Source organism: Myotis brandtii, unplaced genomic scaffold, assembly GCF_000412655.1.
Source record: "Myotis brandtii unplaced genomic scaffold, ASM41265v1 scaffold186, whole genome shotgun sequence".
Taxonomy (NCBI): Eukaryota; Metazoa; Chordata; class Mammalia; order Chiroptera; family Vespertilionidae; genus Myotis; species Myotis brandtii.
In genome coordinates, this window is record NW_005356905.1 from 3,816,972 (window position 1) to 3,834,623 (window position 17,652).

The 17,652-nt window shown below is 37.0% G+C and overlaps 2 long non-coding RNA genes across 2 annotated transcripts in view; both read left to right on the forward strand.

The window, feature by feature from the left end:
* LOC106725753 overlaps positions 1–3,963 on the forward strand; it is a 16,081-nt gene extending 12,118 nt beyond the window's left edge. Inside the window, exon 3 of the long non-coding RNA XR_001361692.1 lies at positions 3,951–3,963. This is a non-coding gene — a long non-coding RNA (uncharacterized LOC106725753). The remainder of the gene's footprint in view (positions 1–3,950) is intronic.
* Positions 3,964–12,868: 8,905 nt separating this feature from the next.
* LOC106725754 overlaps positions 12,869–17,652 on the forward strand; it is a 10,694-nt gene continuing 5,910 nt past the window's right edge. The window contains exon 1 of the long non-coding RNA XR_001361693.1: positions 12,869–12,901. This is a non-coding gene — a long non-coding RNA (uncharacterized LOC106725754). The remainder of the gene's footprint in view (positions 12,902–17,652) is intronic.

Here is a 17,652-nt window from a genome sequence, read left to right on the forward strand (position 1 = left end):
ATATATTCATTTGTGTGTCTGGTTGCAAAGTTTGGTTTTGTAATAGAGAGATGTACAAACAAATGGTGTTCCCAAGTAACCAGTGTGATTTTCACTTGGGATAATGCAAATTCAATAACCCTCTAAAAGCATTTCTTAGGAACTGAAGGATAAAAGTAAAGGGATCCAATCACATTAAGTGTGCATAGTAGTCTCCGAAATCATCAAATCTTAATGAAGGAAGGGATAACTAAAGAGTTTAGACTCTATTAAAATTTTGGTGGGAGAAAGTTTGTCTCCATTTTATTTGCAAAGACCACAGTTAGCGGTGCCAGGAAGCTGCAAGAATAATTGTATATTTCTAAAGGCAAAATGTGGCTTTTGATATGCTGCCAATTGAATTCTATGTTAATCCCATGATAAGTCACAGAGTCAGAATAACCCTGACCTCAATTTATTTCCCTTGTGCATTCCTGTAATGACTTTTCAGTCCTTGGCATTTCTTGAATTTTCAGTTATATGGTGACAATAGTTTGTTTTTGCAAAGTACTTTTTCTTGAGAAGATTACATATATGTCTTCATAACATTGTATAAACCAATCCTTACTCACTGAAATTTAAAATGGTACTAAGATTGATAAAAGACTGAGCTATTGTTTGCTTCTGCTCATTACTCACCTGTATTTTCCTGACCTTTTATACAGTTATAGTGGAGTTTGCCAATCCTGTTGCTGTGTTGACTGCATGAAATTTAAGGGATTTTCCTTCAAAACTAGGATAAAACTTTAATTTAACAGACGCTTCTTTAAAAATATATGATTTGCGCTACCATAATTTTCATTTCTGTGCCTTCACTAATATCCTGTGAACAGTTTTACTTTACACACATCCATTCCTTCTGTCCCTCTGGCTGGCATAAGAGTGACAGAGATAGGGAAGCATGAGGGATGAGATGAATGTTGATTTATTTCTCAATATCACAATGACAGGACCATAGACTTCTCTTGCTTATATTGCCATTTGCAGCATTGCATTTAACTATTATGTCTTACTAACTTGTCAGTTTAATATAATAAACATTTGTTGAACATATACTAAATGACAAGTTACTATGCCTAAGAAATAGCAAGTTCAGAAGTTCATGCTTCATCTCGCAGCCCTACTTCTAGGGTATATATCCAAAAGAAATGGAAATAGGATCTCAAAGCAATATCTGCACTCCCATGTGGATTCCAGCATTATTAACAAACCTAAGAGTCCATCTATAAATGAATGGATAAAGAACTATGAGATATATCTCTACTATATCTATCTATAATCTAACTATTATTTATCTATCCTCTCTCTCTCTCTCTCTCTCTCTCTCTCTCTATTTATCATCTATCTATCATCTATCTGGCTCTCTATCTATCTAATCTATCCAGGGAAAGGAAATTCAGCCATTTGTGACAGCATGAATGGACTCCAGTGGCATTATGCTAAGTGACATAAGTCAGACAAAGACACATACTCTATGATATCTCTGATATGTGGAATCTAAAAAGCCAAATTTATAGAAACAGAGAATAAGGGGGTAGTTACCAGGGACTAGGGGTGGAGGAAATGGGTGATGTTGATCAAAAGGTATAAACTTACAGTTATAAGATGAATAAGTTATGGGGATCTAATGTATAGCATGGTAATTGTAGTTAATATACTGTATTATGAACTTAAAAGTTGCTGAGAAAATACATCTCAAATGTTCTCATTACAAAAAAAGAAATTAAAATTATGTGATATGAGAGAGGTGTTAAATAATACTATGGTGGTAATTATTTGGTAATATACAGTCGACCCTTGACCAACAAAGGTTTGAACTGTGTGAGTCCACTTATATATATATAGATTAGTTACTCAATCCATATACAGCCAAACTCCTATATTCCTAGGTTTTTGTATCATAGATTTAACCAGCAGCAGATTGAAATAGTTTGGTTTTTTTTTGATCCACAGTTGGGAATACAAGGGTGTGGAGGTTACCATATGCATTGTTCTACACCATTTTAAATAAGGAACTAGCACATCTATGAATATTGGTATCTGTGGGGGAGTCAAAATTATATGCACATTTTTTACTGTACTGGGTCAGAGCCCCTATACAACTTGTTCAAGGGTACACTGTGTAACTGTAGCAAATCAACACATTGTATACCTTAAACTTACGCATGTGTTATGTCATTGATATCTCTATAAAGATGGGGGAGGGTGTAGATCTAAGGGAGGAGACAAAACTCAGACATAAATATTCTGAGTCAGCAGATATATATCACAAAATTCTATGAAAGTGTGCAGTAGAAAGAACTTAATTTTACCTGGAAGGTTCTGAAAAGGCTTCATACAGAGAGGGAGGTTTGAAGTGCTCCATATTCTTCACCCTGCTTGTTATGTCCCATGCAAATTAAGAGGGCCACTGATCGCCATGCTGATTTGTCCTTCACTGGACAATGGTGTATTACAGAGCCAAGTGCCACCCTTTCCTGAGTGGTGTGGAATGGGAACTAGACTCCTAGGAACGATGAGTATTACTTAAGTCTATCAAATGTACTTCCTCCAGAATATAAACCAGATAGAATTGAGATAGTTGAATTGTTAGTAATGAAAGGAGTTTGAGATACCGATTTTGGGAAAAAAAAGAATGCATCCCTAGCCAGTTTGGCTCAGTGGATAGAGCGTCGGCTTGTGGACTGAAGGGTCCTGGGTTTGATTCTAGTCAAGGGCACAATGCCCAGCTTGCAGGCTCCATCCCCAGTAGGAGGTGTGCAGGAGGCAGCCAATCAATGATTCTTTCTCATCATTGATGTTTCTCTCTCTCTCTTCCTCTCTGAAATCACTAAAAATATATTTAAAAAATGCAAAGAAAAATGGACAGCAAAACTATTCCTCAGAACTGCCTTGCTTATTCCATAACATAAAGGGGCCTAAAACCTCTGCTATTTGCCATCAAAAGGCATGAACTCAACCTTGTATTATATGTGTGATTTACCTTTGATAGATTAATTTGCAAGACATCATTCTAAGAGCCTATAGCTCCAGTAAGAGTATTTTAGAAAACCATCATCAGTCAACACATGGAAGTCATATTTAGACAAAGGGTTCATGGTAGAGTGAGGTGATGAAGAAAATGGAAAGGTGGTTTGGAGCAATACTGTGGAAGTGTTTGATGAAATGTGTTCTTTATTCAATAGGTAATCACTTAAATGTTCATTTAAGGACTGTGAAGAAATAGAAGTAGTGACACAGAGGATATAGATTTTGGTTTGCCTGGCCAAGGCCAGCTTTATGCTATGGTTCAAGGAGAGGTATTCTAACTAGACTGACCATATAATTAATCCTACAAGCTGGAATATTTTGGGGTGGCCTCTCTCATTCTCAAAATTATTCCAATTTGTAGGTTCAATTGTATGGTCAGTCTAGTTAGAATACTTCTCCTTGGGAGGCTATTTATTATTTCTTTACATCTGCCTGTGGATTATTTTAAAGTGCCTGTAGTTAGTTTTTGATGAAACACCATGCAAGTTGGAATCAATATGAACAGGCAGATTTCTGAACTTCTTGCTGTTCCTTTGGTTCCAACTCCTTTGATGCACTTACTGAAAATGCTTAATTTCAAAGCACATGCTGGGACTCCCAGGCAGTGTCTCAGCATAGTAATTAGTCAAATTTGGACAATAAATGGCCTCATTAGTTACTCCTTTAAGCATTTGCAATACAAATATCTATTTGTAGAATAGATTTTTTTCAGCTGCTAATAAATTTGTAGATGATAAAAGAGCTGTATTTTTGTTAACAATTAGCTTTTGTTGCCCTAGTGAAATAAATACACTGAAGTGTTGGTGGCCTGAGGCTGAAAGGCAACAGCCTTCAATATCCTATGGATTACAAAGAAGGCTGCACAGTCATCTCTCCCACCCTACAACTTCCCAGTACTATAGTGGGAGGCATTCTTTTGTTATGCAAATGCCCCATTTCAAGATAACCTGTGTACAAAGGAAAGGAATGGAAGGTCATTTCTAAGACTGGACAGATGGATGAAAAATTCCACAGGGTGCTTTGCCGAGCACCTGACATTATCTGGATGACAGCTGATGATTAGAATCACAAAGAACAATTTGTATTATCACAGGTGATGGTGTGACGAATGGAGGGGGTGGCTTATTATGGAATTGGTCAGTTTCTGTGCGGCTATACTCAGGGTCCAAGGGCTGCAGAAAATGAGCACACAGCACACAGCGCTTTCTTAGGGGAACTAAATGAAGGCTGGAGGAAGAGGGGAGGAAGTCTTGCTGAGGGTGTAAAGACTCACAGCAGGCTTTAGATCTGTGCTGCTGAGAGGATGCTCGCAGCACAGTTTCACTGATGCAGAGGAAAGAAGAGATGGCATACCTTCAGACAAACCTTTGTCATTCTCGAACAGCACTCGGCCACCTTCCAGCTTCGTGTTTGGAAGTGTGAGAAATCCGATGGATGGGGCCTCATTAGGCTATGTATCACTATTTTCTACAGAGCAGCATGCCATCAGGCATCTTGGCTGGAGATGACACCAGTGCGGACTTCTCAGTATCTGTGCCTCAATCAGAATTTTCAGAGGTTTCACAGCTTTCAAAGGGGTTTGCCAAAGGCTTCCCCGAGCTGCCCGCGCCTCAGCTTTGTCTCTCCTCTATGCCTTATTGAATCTATTAGAAGACAAACACCTCTCTCAGTCATCAGACTTCTTGCTGACAACACCTGTCAGTCTGTCACTCCACTTCAGAGACAGAAAGACTGCAGGGTGTCATTTGGCAGAATTAGAAAGAAAATGGGAAAAAATATATCTGGGACCACTATTCTCATGAAAGGAATGATACAACTATTATTTTTAAAGATAAATTCAATGAACTACTTTGGAATTGAAGATTGGAATGATTTTTACCCTGGATACTGATCAGTGGTGTTACAAATCATGTTGGGTTTTCAAATGTAGTCAAGAAACTTAAGAAAACTTAGATGGTTTGGATCAATAATGAGCATTCTTTTTCAAAATCCATATATATTAAAGGGCAAACACTCTCATAGAAATTTTTTGTAAAGTTAGGATATCAAATATTTAATTGTGAAAATAAGTTTCAGAAAAGTAAGTCACTTTTAGAAAAGTTTTGAGAATTTATCTTATATAGCAATTTAAAACTTGCTAAGTCATAGATATGTCCAAGAGTAATGAATTTAAAAACAGTGTTTTTAGAAATTCCTACTATTGGTTATTTGTTTATTGGTTTATCTTTTATTTAGTCAGTACATAGTAGCATCAATCATAATATAGCATATTTTACATTATCTATAAATGTGAAAGAAATTAAACATATGTAGTTGAGTTTCTAGTCATTGTTTTACAGCTACTTTTCTTAAAACTAAACTATCACATAATCAGTAAGCTTTAACATCAAAACACACACACACATATTTTTAAGCTTTTGTGTTTAATTCTTGTTATTTTTCTCTTTTTTGTATAGTTTGCTTTGCATTTTAGGAATCTATTTTAGGTAGGAGAAATTGAATAGGAAATATTAATTTGTCCACATATGACACATATTTTCCACCTGTGAATCACACTGGGGTTCTCCAGTTGTACCTGTGACAAAGATCTTTTTATTTTCTAGTTTTTTGAGGGTTGGGTTTTTTGTGTTTGTGTGTTTTTCGGTCAGTTTTCTTGAGGCTGAAAGGTCAACCATAACCTCCACAAGGAAAAAAATATAAATGAATGAAAAGGAAACCAAAACAACCTGTGTAATATGATCTTTTTTTTTTTTAAATGACCTTTAGAGAGTAATTTTCATAGAAATATCTCTATTAGCTATGGTTTTATTATTTATTATTAATATTATACTTGACTTCAAAGTGGATGAAATATCTTTGTTAGACATGTAGGCATCCTAAGAAAATGATTCCCCTAAATTTTATTATTTTCAATATCAGAAAATAATGGCTAAATTGCATCAAATTTAGTATTTATGATTTTTTTTTAACACAAATGACTATTAGTTTTATCTAAGTTTATATAAGAATATGTTTCTGCAGTTTGGTATGCTTTTAAAAATATATATTTTTATTGATTTCAGAGAGGCAGGGAAAGGGAGAGAGAGATAGAAACATCAATGATGAGAGAGAATCATTGATCAGTTGCCTCCTGCACGCCCCTTACTGGGGATCGAGTCTACAACCTGGGCATGTGCCCTGACCAGGAATTGAACCCTGACCTCCTCCTGGTTCATAGGTTGATGTTTAACCACTGAGCAACACTGACCAGGATCATATGCTTTTTAATGTTTATGTATATATGTGTAGATATCTACCTGTATGTCTGTGTCTGTAAGTCCTTTCAATACGTTTTTTTGTTTGTTTGTTTTTGTTGTTAAGGAACTGTCTGCAAAATGATAATTATCATAATGACAATAATAATTTTTAAATTCATGAAAGGCATGAAATTTACTAATGCTGCTCTATGTTATAGCACCTTCATTAAAATCGCCTTCTTGTCAAAATAAATGCCTTTCTTTATTTTCTGAGGAAATGTTTCTAAGTCTAAAGTTGCCTACTTGCTTTCAAAGTCCATCTTTAATGCCATTCTTCATAATAAAGCCATTACCATATTACCTTAATCTAAAATAACTTTCAACAAGAAATGATTTAAATGAAAAAGAAGAAAAAATAAACAAAATTTCTCCTCAATAAGCTCTAAATCAGTGACGCAGAAATCAGAATCATGGAAAAAGGAACCCAAGAGCATGCCTTTAAAAATATTTCAGCTGAACCCAGCTAGTGTGGCTCAGTGGTTGAACATCCACCTATAAACCATAAGATCATGGCTCAATTCCAGGTCAGGGCACATGTCCAGGTTGTGGGCTTCATCCTCAGTAGGGGACGTGCAGGAGACAGCAGATCAATGATTCTCTCTCATCATTGATATTTCTATCTCTTTCCCTCTCCCTTCCTCTCTGAAAGCAATAAAGATATATTAAAAAAACAACAACAAAACTTCAACTGATTCTAATGTATACTAGTATTTGACATTCACTGGTCTAAAGAATGTTGCTTTTTTATTTTTAATTTAAACCTCACATTAAAGGTGCTTTTTGAAGGTATCTAGTTCATTTCATCTGAATATTTTTCTCATTTGGTTTTTGATTACTCACTGTGTTCTATCTCAATAATAACAGGGTTTTGTTTTGTTTTTTCTTTTCTATGACTGGTTTCCTAAAGCTGCTTTTCCTGAAAAAGAGTCATTTTGCTTAAGTTCCTTCAGGCATTCTTTTCTAGAGCAACATTTTTTTATTATTTCTCTTTTTTTAGCTTCTATCTAGAGATTACTTCTAGATTTTTCACTACTCTATATTTGCGCATATATGGCAATTGGGGTAGAGGTGGGTAGATGTCTTAATGTGATGCAGGTGCTTCACAGTATCATTACATTAAAACCATAGTGTCTCTAGCCCATCATTCCAGGTACCTGTCAATGATCTTTATCACCTCATCTGCTCTCTGACATTGTAAAAGGTCTTACACACATTTATCACCATTATTTGGAGAAAAATTTTATGGGATTCTTTGTAGATGATGAGGTACATTTCCAGTATCATCTTGCAAAATATACATCTAACAAGACCAAGAATAAGATTGTGAAAATTTGAAGTCTACTATCTGACATACAGCCTTGGAAGTACCACAATTTTGGCCAATCATCAGCTTTCACACAAACATTTTGCCCAAGAAGAAGTTTAGTTAACTTGTTGGAAAACCATAAAAGTGTGCCCAACTTAAGTAATTATTGTTATTGCAAAATACTATTTATTTCTTTAGGAGATATGTTTTAGAAGTATTTGTTGATGACTAGGACCATTATGTTTAATCTTGATATAAAATGGACATAACATGTAGACTCTGATTATTCCCAATCATTTTAGCTGTATAGTAGTATAAATATCTAAAGTAGACTTGAATTTTTAGTCTTCCTTCTTCAGTCAGTTTGGTCATGTGATTCACTCACTGTGCTGCTGACAGCTTGTCAGGAGGTTGATGTTAACAATGGGAAGTTAAAATAATTTAAAATAAGAGATCTGGGAGACATTTGATATCAAACATGGAGAATATTGTTGAAAATGTGGTAATATATATTCATTTTTTATTTGCTGAGAAATTTTATCTTAATTTTTGGCAAATGATAAGCTAATTTCTTGTGATTCTAATGACCTTAGACATATTGTAAGTCCACCATAAAGAGTGAACTTCATAAAAAATGATTCTGTCTTAATAGAAAATCCGAAGGCCAAGAAGAGTATATATATTCTACAGAGCAAGAAGCAGAAAAAGTGATGAGGCTGTCAGATAAAATATATGAAGTAAAATTGACTTTCATATAGAACTTTGGAGGAAGACTATACAGTAAGAAAGGAGAAGTTAGTGACTGTATTTCAGTTCAAATAGCAGCAGTAAAACAGAACTCCAATTATGAGATCTATTTTGTAAGAAAAACATTTATTTTCCCCCCCAAAATTATAGACCATCTAGTGGGACCTCACATGGAGGCCATTTGACAGATGGTCAAAAGAAAATGCAGGTATCTGTCGATCATATTTATCAATACTGACACCTACTTAAAAATTCAGAGACATGAATCATACTTTCAAAAGGAAAAATTGCAAGGCATTTATACTCTAATAGCTACCAGACCTAGCTTTAAAACTCTTTTCTTCAAACTGCCATAACCTGAGAAGTATCTTTGGGCTGAGAGTAACTGTTCTTGCTGCAGAAATGCATCAGATCAATTTCAGTAGAAATAGTTTAAAATATTTATATAGAAATCTATTGAGCCTAGATGTTTACAAGTATCAGACAGAAATTCTGCCCAGTTACTTTCAGTGGTTTAATAGGAGGAGCCATTGTAAAGGGAATTTATTTTTAATATTGGACTTAATGTAAATCAGGTAATTACATTTTACAAACCTCTGTGTACCTTGTACTTCATCAGACATTGTATAGTACTAGAGGCCCGGTGCACGACATTTATACACTTGTGGGGGGAGGGGGAGGTCCCTCAGCCTGGCCTGCACCCTCTAAGCCGGCAGGCAGACATCCCCCGAGGGGTCCTTAGCACTGCCTGGAGGCAGGAGAGGCTCCTGCCACTGCCACTGCATTTGCCAACCATGAACCCGGCTTCTGGCTGAATGGCACTCCCCCTGTGGCAGCTCTTGTTTTGGGCATCTGCCCCCTGGTGGTCAGTGTGCATCATAGCGACCAATCGTTCCATGGTTGTCAATTTGCTTATTAGCCTTTTATTATATAGGATAGCTTTGGTGTGAAGGTGGGGGCATCTGCTCTTGAGGCTGCGGAAAAGAGTAAAGACAATGACATCATTCTGATAGTACCAATCTTCCTGATGTAAGGTAAACTTAGAATCATTATTAGACCCATACTATATAAAGAGTAATATAATTTGCAATGAGGAAACATCATAAGAAAAAACAAAAAACAAAATAAACCACAGTATGTATTCTTGAGAAGACTGATGCTAGAAAGTCTTTACCAACTCAAAATTCCTCTTTGTTACAATACCCCACTATTTCTGACCTTTGGCCTTAGCACATGAAGTGACTTCTGCCTTTATTGGCCTGGCGCCAGCCCCTTTCCAACAGAGTAGCTCTTCCTTATTGCCATGACTTAGCTCATGTAAGTCCTAGGGGATCCCACTTTCATATCCCATCCCCTCGCCTCACTCAGGCTGGAGACACCGCTCTGTTTTTCTGCCCCTGGCGTCTCCTGCCTTGTCCTGCAAACAACCTGAAGCAGAGCTATTGGTTCCTCACCTTTCTATCTTCAGCATCTAGTCCAGCTGCCAGGCCTGGCCAAACAGTGCCCGCGGGAGGAGGCAGTGAGGGAGGGCGTTGCCCTGGCCTGTACTCTGGGAATGCAACACCATCCATTTGTCCAGGTCAGAGAGGAGTTTACAGCTATTGAGGGAACTTCCGAGTGCATGTCACACTTCTGTACAACACACAAGTCTTTCTAGTCCAGGTTTTGTTTTGTTTTGTCTTTAAATTCACTTTGTTTTGACAATTTGAATGAGAAGAGGAGAAGGGCAGATGTAGGTGATGGTGTCAGAAGAAGCTGCCATTTCCCTTCATGGAATTGTTTCCGGAGGCAAGACAAGCAACAAGTATACCTTTTCTCTCATTTTTCAAGTGTATGGTTGTGTTTTCACCTTTTTGTATCAGGAGCTTCAGAAAGGCAGACACTTTCCCTTGCAGTAGTTGGGGTCAGGGTGAAGAGGATTAAAAACCAGTTAATAATAGTATTTAAAAATAGGCCTGTTGGAAATGGCATTCATTTTCTGTTTCTTTACTTTATGACCCTGGGCATAACCAGACATTCAGTATGTTATATTGTCAGTGGTTCTGAATAGAATTGAATTGAACTGAATCATATGCCCTTCTCCCTACCTTGTACAAATCACCTCAGAAATATAGTTGAGTGTGTGTGTGTGTATGTGTGTGTGTGTGTGTGTGTGTGTGTGTGTGTGTGTGTTTAAGTACACAGAAGGAGAGAGTGAGAGTAAGAAAGGGCTTTTCCTCACTTTTTAAAATAGGGAAATCTGGCTATAAAAAATCAATGTTGTCTTCAGTGGCTCTATAGATCTGAATGCCATCCAAAGTATCCTGTCCCCTGATGCAACTGATGAATCCAAAGAAAAGTGAGGGAAAGTGAAAAAAGAAAAAGGAGAGTGATTTACGGTAATAAACAGACATACTTTTTGCTCATTAAAATATCAAGCTGCCACCAGACTTTGTTGTGGATTTCAGTGACCTCAAGTCAAACAGAGACTTGAAGTGGATATGACCCTCAGACTCTTGCCTCATCCACTGCGCTATGTGTAGTCTCTAACAAGTTGCATGTCTCCTGGGGGACCACACAGCAGTGCCTGTGTGTCTGCACATAAATCTGGGTTGTTGTTTTTTTCACTTTTAAAAGATTGGTAGACCATGGATCATGTAGTTATGAGATAATGAACTTCATCTCCACTCTCACCTCTCACAATGTCATTCCCCCAAAGGAGAGAAACAGAAAGATGTGAGGGGAAACAGGAAAAGGGTAAGGGGCTTGTCTTTGACAAGATGAGAATGTTTCCACCACTGCCTTGGGAGTCTTGCATATCACTAATATTGCCCCTCCAGCCACAGTCTCTACTGTAACCATTGGACTATGTGAGAGGAAACAGCCAAACCCAGTGGAAAGCCATTTTGCAATGGAACAAAGTAATATTGAGAGGCTCTGGGACAGCTGATGCCACAAAACTTTCCTCATGGGTTGAGACTCTGAGATATCTAGCAGGAGAACCTAATATAGCATTCCACTCAATGAATTTATGGGAAGGACATTGAACAAAATCCACTATGAGTATTTCTTTTCTATTACTCAAACATATGCCATATAAGCATATTGTGTTTATTGAAATGCTACAGTGCTTTTAAACAAAGTAATATTTTCATGGTCATTAAATTATGAAAAAAAAGTGTGTGTGTGTCATAGTTGTTCAAAGTTGTCTTGAGAGTATGGTTTTAGCAGACGTAAAAATTAAGCTACATGCCACATCCCATGCGAATTAGATTGTTAATTTGGGAAAATTTGCTTTACTGTGCGGAGCTTCAGTATTTGTGAAGATTCAATTAGATCATTTAAAAAAACAACACACTCAGCCAAATGGTAGACATAAACTAAGTACTTAATAAAAAAAGAATTAATTATAAAAATTAGTTATCTGATAAATCTATAAACAAAAGGATAACATTAGATACCATATCATTACTATTTTAGAAGAGATTAATACTAGTAATAATCCCCATGAGTCTTATCATGTACTCTAACAACTTCCAATGCAAAGTGCAGAATTAGATGTAAGGCCAGACTATTTAGAAACTCAGCAAACATTGTTATTTCTTCATGTACCAAAAATGACAAAAAAAGTCAAGAATATATATTTCTCTATATGATGGCTCCTGTTCATGGTCTTTCCAAGAATACTGTTATAGACAAAATAAATGCTATTTCAAAGAGTTTAAATGTTACAACATTTGAGTAGGAAAATAAAGACTGAGACATCATATTGTTGAGTGGAAGAATCTTATATATATTCATCCTCTATGGGATTTTTTTCAAGAGTAGAAAGAATTATTTAACTGATCCCTTGAATTATTTTAGCCTTTTTTGGACACCAATCTGCTCTCAATTATCTTAGAATCTATCAGGTTCATGGCCCCCAAATCAGGCTCTCCTGGAATTCTGTTTGAATTCACATTTACACTAGTGTGTCTACTTTAGTAACTGTTTTTCTTTCATCATGGTTAAGGTTATATGGGAGATATATTTTCTCATTCCAGATGGTTGACTGTGTTTTGCGTTATGATTTCATGGCTTATGTTACTTGATGCGCTTTAAAAATGCAGTCTAGATTCTTCACTTAAAAAAATACATTTCCACCTATAGATTATTAATTTAAATAATTCTAAGTCGAAGACGATCCCATGTGCTAACTGTTAGCATCACGACGCTGTCAGCATGAACAGTACGATAAAACCTCTTGCCAGCCCCCTGAGACAGCTCTTGGAAGCTGTCAGGCTGAACGCAGGAAACCGTTTCGTTTGCTGCACCGAATTCCTGCGACCGCTGACTGCACGCGGGCAGTGGAGTGCGTGCTGGCATCGGCCTTCCCTCCTGGGTGCAATGCTTGGAGCGTTGCTGCCATTGAAATGCTTGAAATAGAATGGATCAGTTCCAAGTGGCATAATTGGTACAGTCCGTGCAACTTTATTAGAGGGACTGAGGTTTGCCCTTGGTCCTGAAAGAACTAAAGAACTATTACGTAAGTCTTAAACAATCGTTACTGTTGTATGAGGGAATGAGGTCGTTGCATCCGTTTTATGCTGATCGTCCTGCAGTAATGGGAGGCAGGATGCAGCAGCATGCACGCAGAGCATGTTTTAAGCTCCCAAGTAAAGCTCAGCGTGACATTGCTAACAACAGAAAACAAAGCTGGGTATATATTTATACTAGTAGGTTCAGGTGTAAGCGATTTCATATTGAGAGTTTTATATGCATTTGATAGATTTCTGTTAGATGAAAATGGTCATGTATCTTGCTAATGATTTTTAAAAGTCAATATTGAGATGCTTTCCTTTGGCACAAGATGGCACTTTAACTTCAGAGATCCCATGTAATTTCCATGAGCTTTCTCCTTGCAAAAAGAAAACAAGCAGTAGTTCCCCCTCTGAAAGCAGGCGCCAGTTAGAAACAGGGAAAGAAAAGCAGAGAATGGTTTTGCAATAGAGAAAGTGTCTGCAATATAATGGGAGAGAGGGTGGGAAGGGCAGGGCAATAGATGCAATAATCTTTTATTTAATGAGTTCGAAATTTGAAGGACAAGTTAATGTTATTTCACATGGGAACAAAGAACACTTCCAGAAATATTGTTTTTTCATTTCAAGCCTTAGATAGTCCCTCATCAATATAACTTTCTTGAAACATGACTAAGATACTCTATTGAGAATCACAAATTCCATTCATTCTGTTTGTATTATGTTACTTAACAAGGTATTTGTAGTCATACCGCCACCACTGCTGTTGCTGTTCTTGAGTGTGCGTGTGTGTGTTTTCTGTCCTGCAAGGAGTGACAATTTGTGCCCCTAGCTGATTCCTCTGGGAGGTGATTGTTCTCGTTCACATGATGTTTCCGTATCAGTGCACCCTACCACTAGGCACCTCCATTGTCTAGTGCTATTTAGGCATCCTCTTTGGAAGGAGCATATAGTGGTGCTGAATTTAAGGTGCATGAGCTTGTCAGAGTCCCTCTGGGCCTTCTCACTTTCATAGTTAGCTGAAAGCATTATGAGCTCATGGCCTTCTTTGTTCCTCATTTTATTGGACAGTTTTACACAGGATACTTAAAACCTTTGGGATAAATGTGTCCTATCGCTGTCCCCAGTAATATCCATTATAAATTATCCATTATAGCAAAAGGAAATGGTAGAGAGAGAAAAAGGCTAAGAACCTAGCATAATTGGATTTTTATAAAATATATGTATATTTTGCTTCCTTGCTTTTAAGAATCACAAGAAACAAAATTATAGTAATTATTTAAGGACATGTAATAATCATAATGAAAATAACAGCCTTTCAGTTATAGAGTACATAAAGGTGTAATGAGCATTTTCATATGTATCCTTTCTTTTTTGAAAACTTTAAACCTACAGTTATCAGTCCTTAATTGGAACAACTGACTTCACTCTTATCAATTTAAGCACCTAGTGGTTTGTGTCATATCTCGTGGAGCCTGCGATGGCCGGGGAAGTCAGGCATGGATGTTACAGTCAGGCCAGAGTAGTCAGCAAAGCTGCTCCCCACACTGCAGGGCTGTTGGCAGCTGCTGCTCAGGACCGACCATGCTGTGGGCATAGGGCTACTCCAGAAGGGGCAGATATCTTTGCCATCTGCTTGCAGATAATCCTCCCATATCCACATTTTAGGAAGTCAAATAACTTTGCTAACATTAAGCAATAGGACTGCTAAACGAGAATCTGGGAAACATATTTTTTTTCTTATTTTCTACCTTGGCAAAGTGGGTGCAAAATATATGAAGTGTGACAATATAAAGAGATGGCGTCAATGGTTTGGGGAATACGTGAACTCCAGGTAGTTTAAAAAAAAAACCCAACATTATTATCCTGTTGTTTCAGATGGAAATAATTGAAACTTAGAAATTTTGAAGTCCAATTCCTTTGAACAACACCAGATCTGCTCTGCAATTGTTAATATATGCAAAATTATAATACTTTAATATTTAAATTCTCTGTATTGTTAAGACCTCTTGGGAAATCTCAGCCCTAACTGAGCTTATTTCTATGTATTAGGAACATTCATTTTAAAATGTGAGACCTCAGTTTCATTTTAGTAGAGATATGCTCATTATGTATCTATCCCTAAGGCTAAAAGAATTTCTGGCACAAAGGCAAAATCAGTTAGCTCTCGCACAGGCAAAAGATAATAGTAATTGTAAAAAATCAAACTTCTTGCGGAAATGATGGCCCTCGTGTTTCAGAAGGGATTTTTATTTTAGGAAAATAATTATGTGATGATATATTTTGTATAGAGAAAAAAGACAATAGCCTAAAGTATGAGAAATTTATAATTCAAACACTCTCCAGTGCTACTTTTGGTTAATTATATCCAAATCCTAAACTGTTGCTATCTCTTTTCACTATTTTTTTAAAGTCTTATTTTTTAAAGATAGGTTTTTATGGAAGAAAGGAGAGGGAGAGACAGAAATATCAATAATGAGAAAATCATCCATCGGCTGCTTCCTGCACACCCCCTACTGGGGATCGAACACGCAACCCAGGCATGTGCCCTGACTAAGAATCTAACTGTGACCTCCTGGTTCATAGGTCAATGCTCAACCACTGAGCCACACCAGCTAGGCATTTTTCACTGTCTTTTCTACCTCTGTACAAGGATACTCACTCTTATCTTGCCCTCCCTTTCTGGGCTTTGTCTGTGAAGTCCTGTGCTTTCTATTGCATTACTTTTCTCTGTCTCCCAGAGGTGGTTTCTATAGTTAGGATAAGGAGCAGCCTGGAAGTCACCCCTTTGATATGGCCAGGCCTCATTAAAATCTAAAGTTTTAGAAATGTATGGCAATATCTTTTGTAGACACTTCTATATCTGCTTATTTCTTAAATACTGGATTTTTCTCACTGGCATTAACCTAATGCAATACATTTATGAAAAATGGAAATGTTCTGATTCCTGAAGCTGGGGAGGATGTGGGAGTAGCTCAGAATGGGTAAAAGAACTTCAAGGATTGGAGCAAGGATCTCAGTGCTACCAAAAACTTTGCTGTCTCCACTTGGGTTCATTTTATATACAGTCTCTATCCACATGGCAGTGGCAATGACAATTGGCAGTGCCAGCTTCCTAACACTCAAGTAACTTGTCCTAGAGGGAATAGAATGTCTTACTCCTAGCAAGCAGTTTGCCAACCTCAGAACACCATGGAATTGAAGATATTTGGGCTACTTGTCAATGGACCAATAACAATTATCAGCAGTCGGGGGGCACTAGAATATTTTGAGGACTGTGTTAGATGACCATCCCTAGGGAAATGAAGACTATGGCTGACAACCTCACTGTTACCATGAAAAAGGGAGAAAGTTTCCCTAAAGGAAAAGGCCACTGTTCAGAACACAAACAGAATGAGACTAAACCAGTGATGGCGAACCTATGACACGCGTGTCAGAGGTGACATGCAAACTCATTTTTTTGGTTGATTTTTCTTTGTTAAATGGCATTTAAATATATAAAATAAATATCAAAAATATGTCTTTGTTTTACTATGGTTGCAAATATCAAAAAATTTCTATATGTGATACGGCACCAGAGTTAAGTTAGGGTTTTTCAAAATGCTGACACGCCGAGCTCAAAAGGTTCGCCATCACTGGACTAAACAAAGTTACCCAACATTATGCCCTACACAATCTTCTCCTTATATAGACTGATGAGTCTTCTCATGCTCTAAGTACATGGTTCAACATCTCCAGGGCCTCTGTCACCTCAGCAAGTAGTTTAATTTTTTCCCATAGATTTGGGGGAAGAGATTATAAAGAACAAATAGGAGCCACCTGGGATACAGTGATTGAATAACCACTAGATGAAAGAAAATATCAGAAGTAGTGAATATTATTATTCCTGCTACTTTTGCATTTCTTTAATTCTTAAGTCTCCATGAATTTAAGGTAAGTTTAAGGATAGCCATTTTATTATTCCCTTTCCCACAGAAAAACATAGGATTATATCAGACTTCCTTCTTTATGCTCCCACAGCACTGATTTTGATGATTACATCCAAGGAAAAATGGAGAAAACAAAGTTGTTAGGACTTGTGATGTCTAGCCCCTTGCCCTCTCTACCTATATAAGGCTAATCAAATTAAGCAGTGCATAAAATTAAGACCCAAAATGAAGTTTAAAAAACAGACAAATTATTGTATCCTTCCCCCTTACTTGTAGTACCATGGAATACTCTTATGAAATGTGTCTTATTAGGATTGTTGTCCTATAAAGCAGAAATGGTGGGAAAAGATGTTCTGGGATGCATAGATGTTATACGGAAACCATAAAAATTATTTTACAAATATCCTAAGGAGTAGGGTCTGAGTGGCATTCTGAAATCAATAGAAGACACCCATCAATTAAGCATTAAGAGTTTATATAGTCTTAGTGCTGATATTTGACCTGGAGATTATAGGCACTCTCAGACTATGCAAGGAGTAAAGCTTCTGAATTTCACCTCTGGAATTATTTTTGGAAAGGAAGAGTGAGGGAAGGAAGTCTAAAAATACCCTTCCATACACATTTACTAGATCTTATCAGCACATCTTCACTTATCAGCATTAGTGTTCAGCGATTGGTCAATATTTCACAAATACAACTTGGATAATGATTGAGCATAAGTTATCTAATCATTTCTGTTCATAAGAGGAAACCCATACATGATGCACTCACAATAATCCATGAGACATGTCTTTGGGTTAAATAGCTCAGAATGGGCAATATATATATAT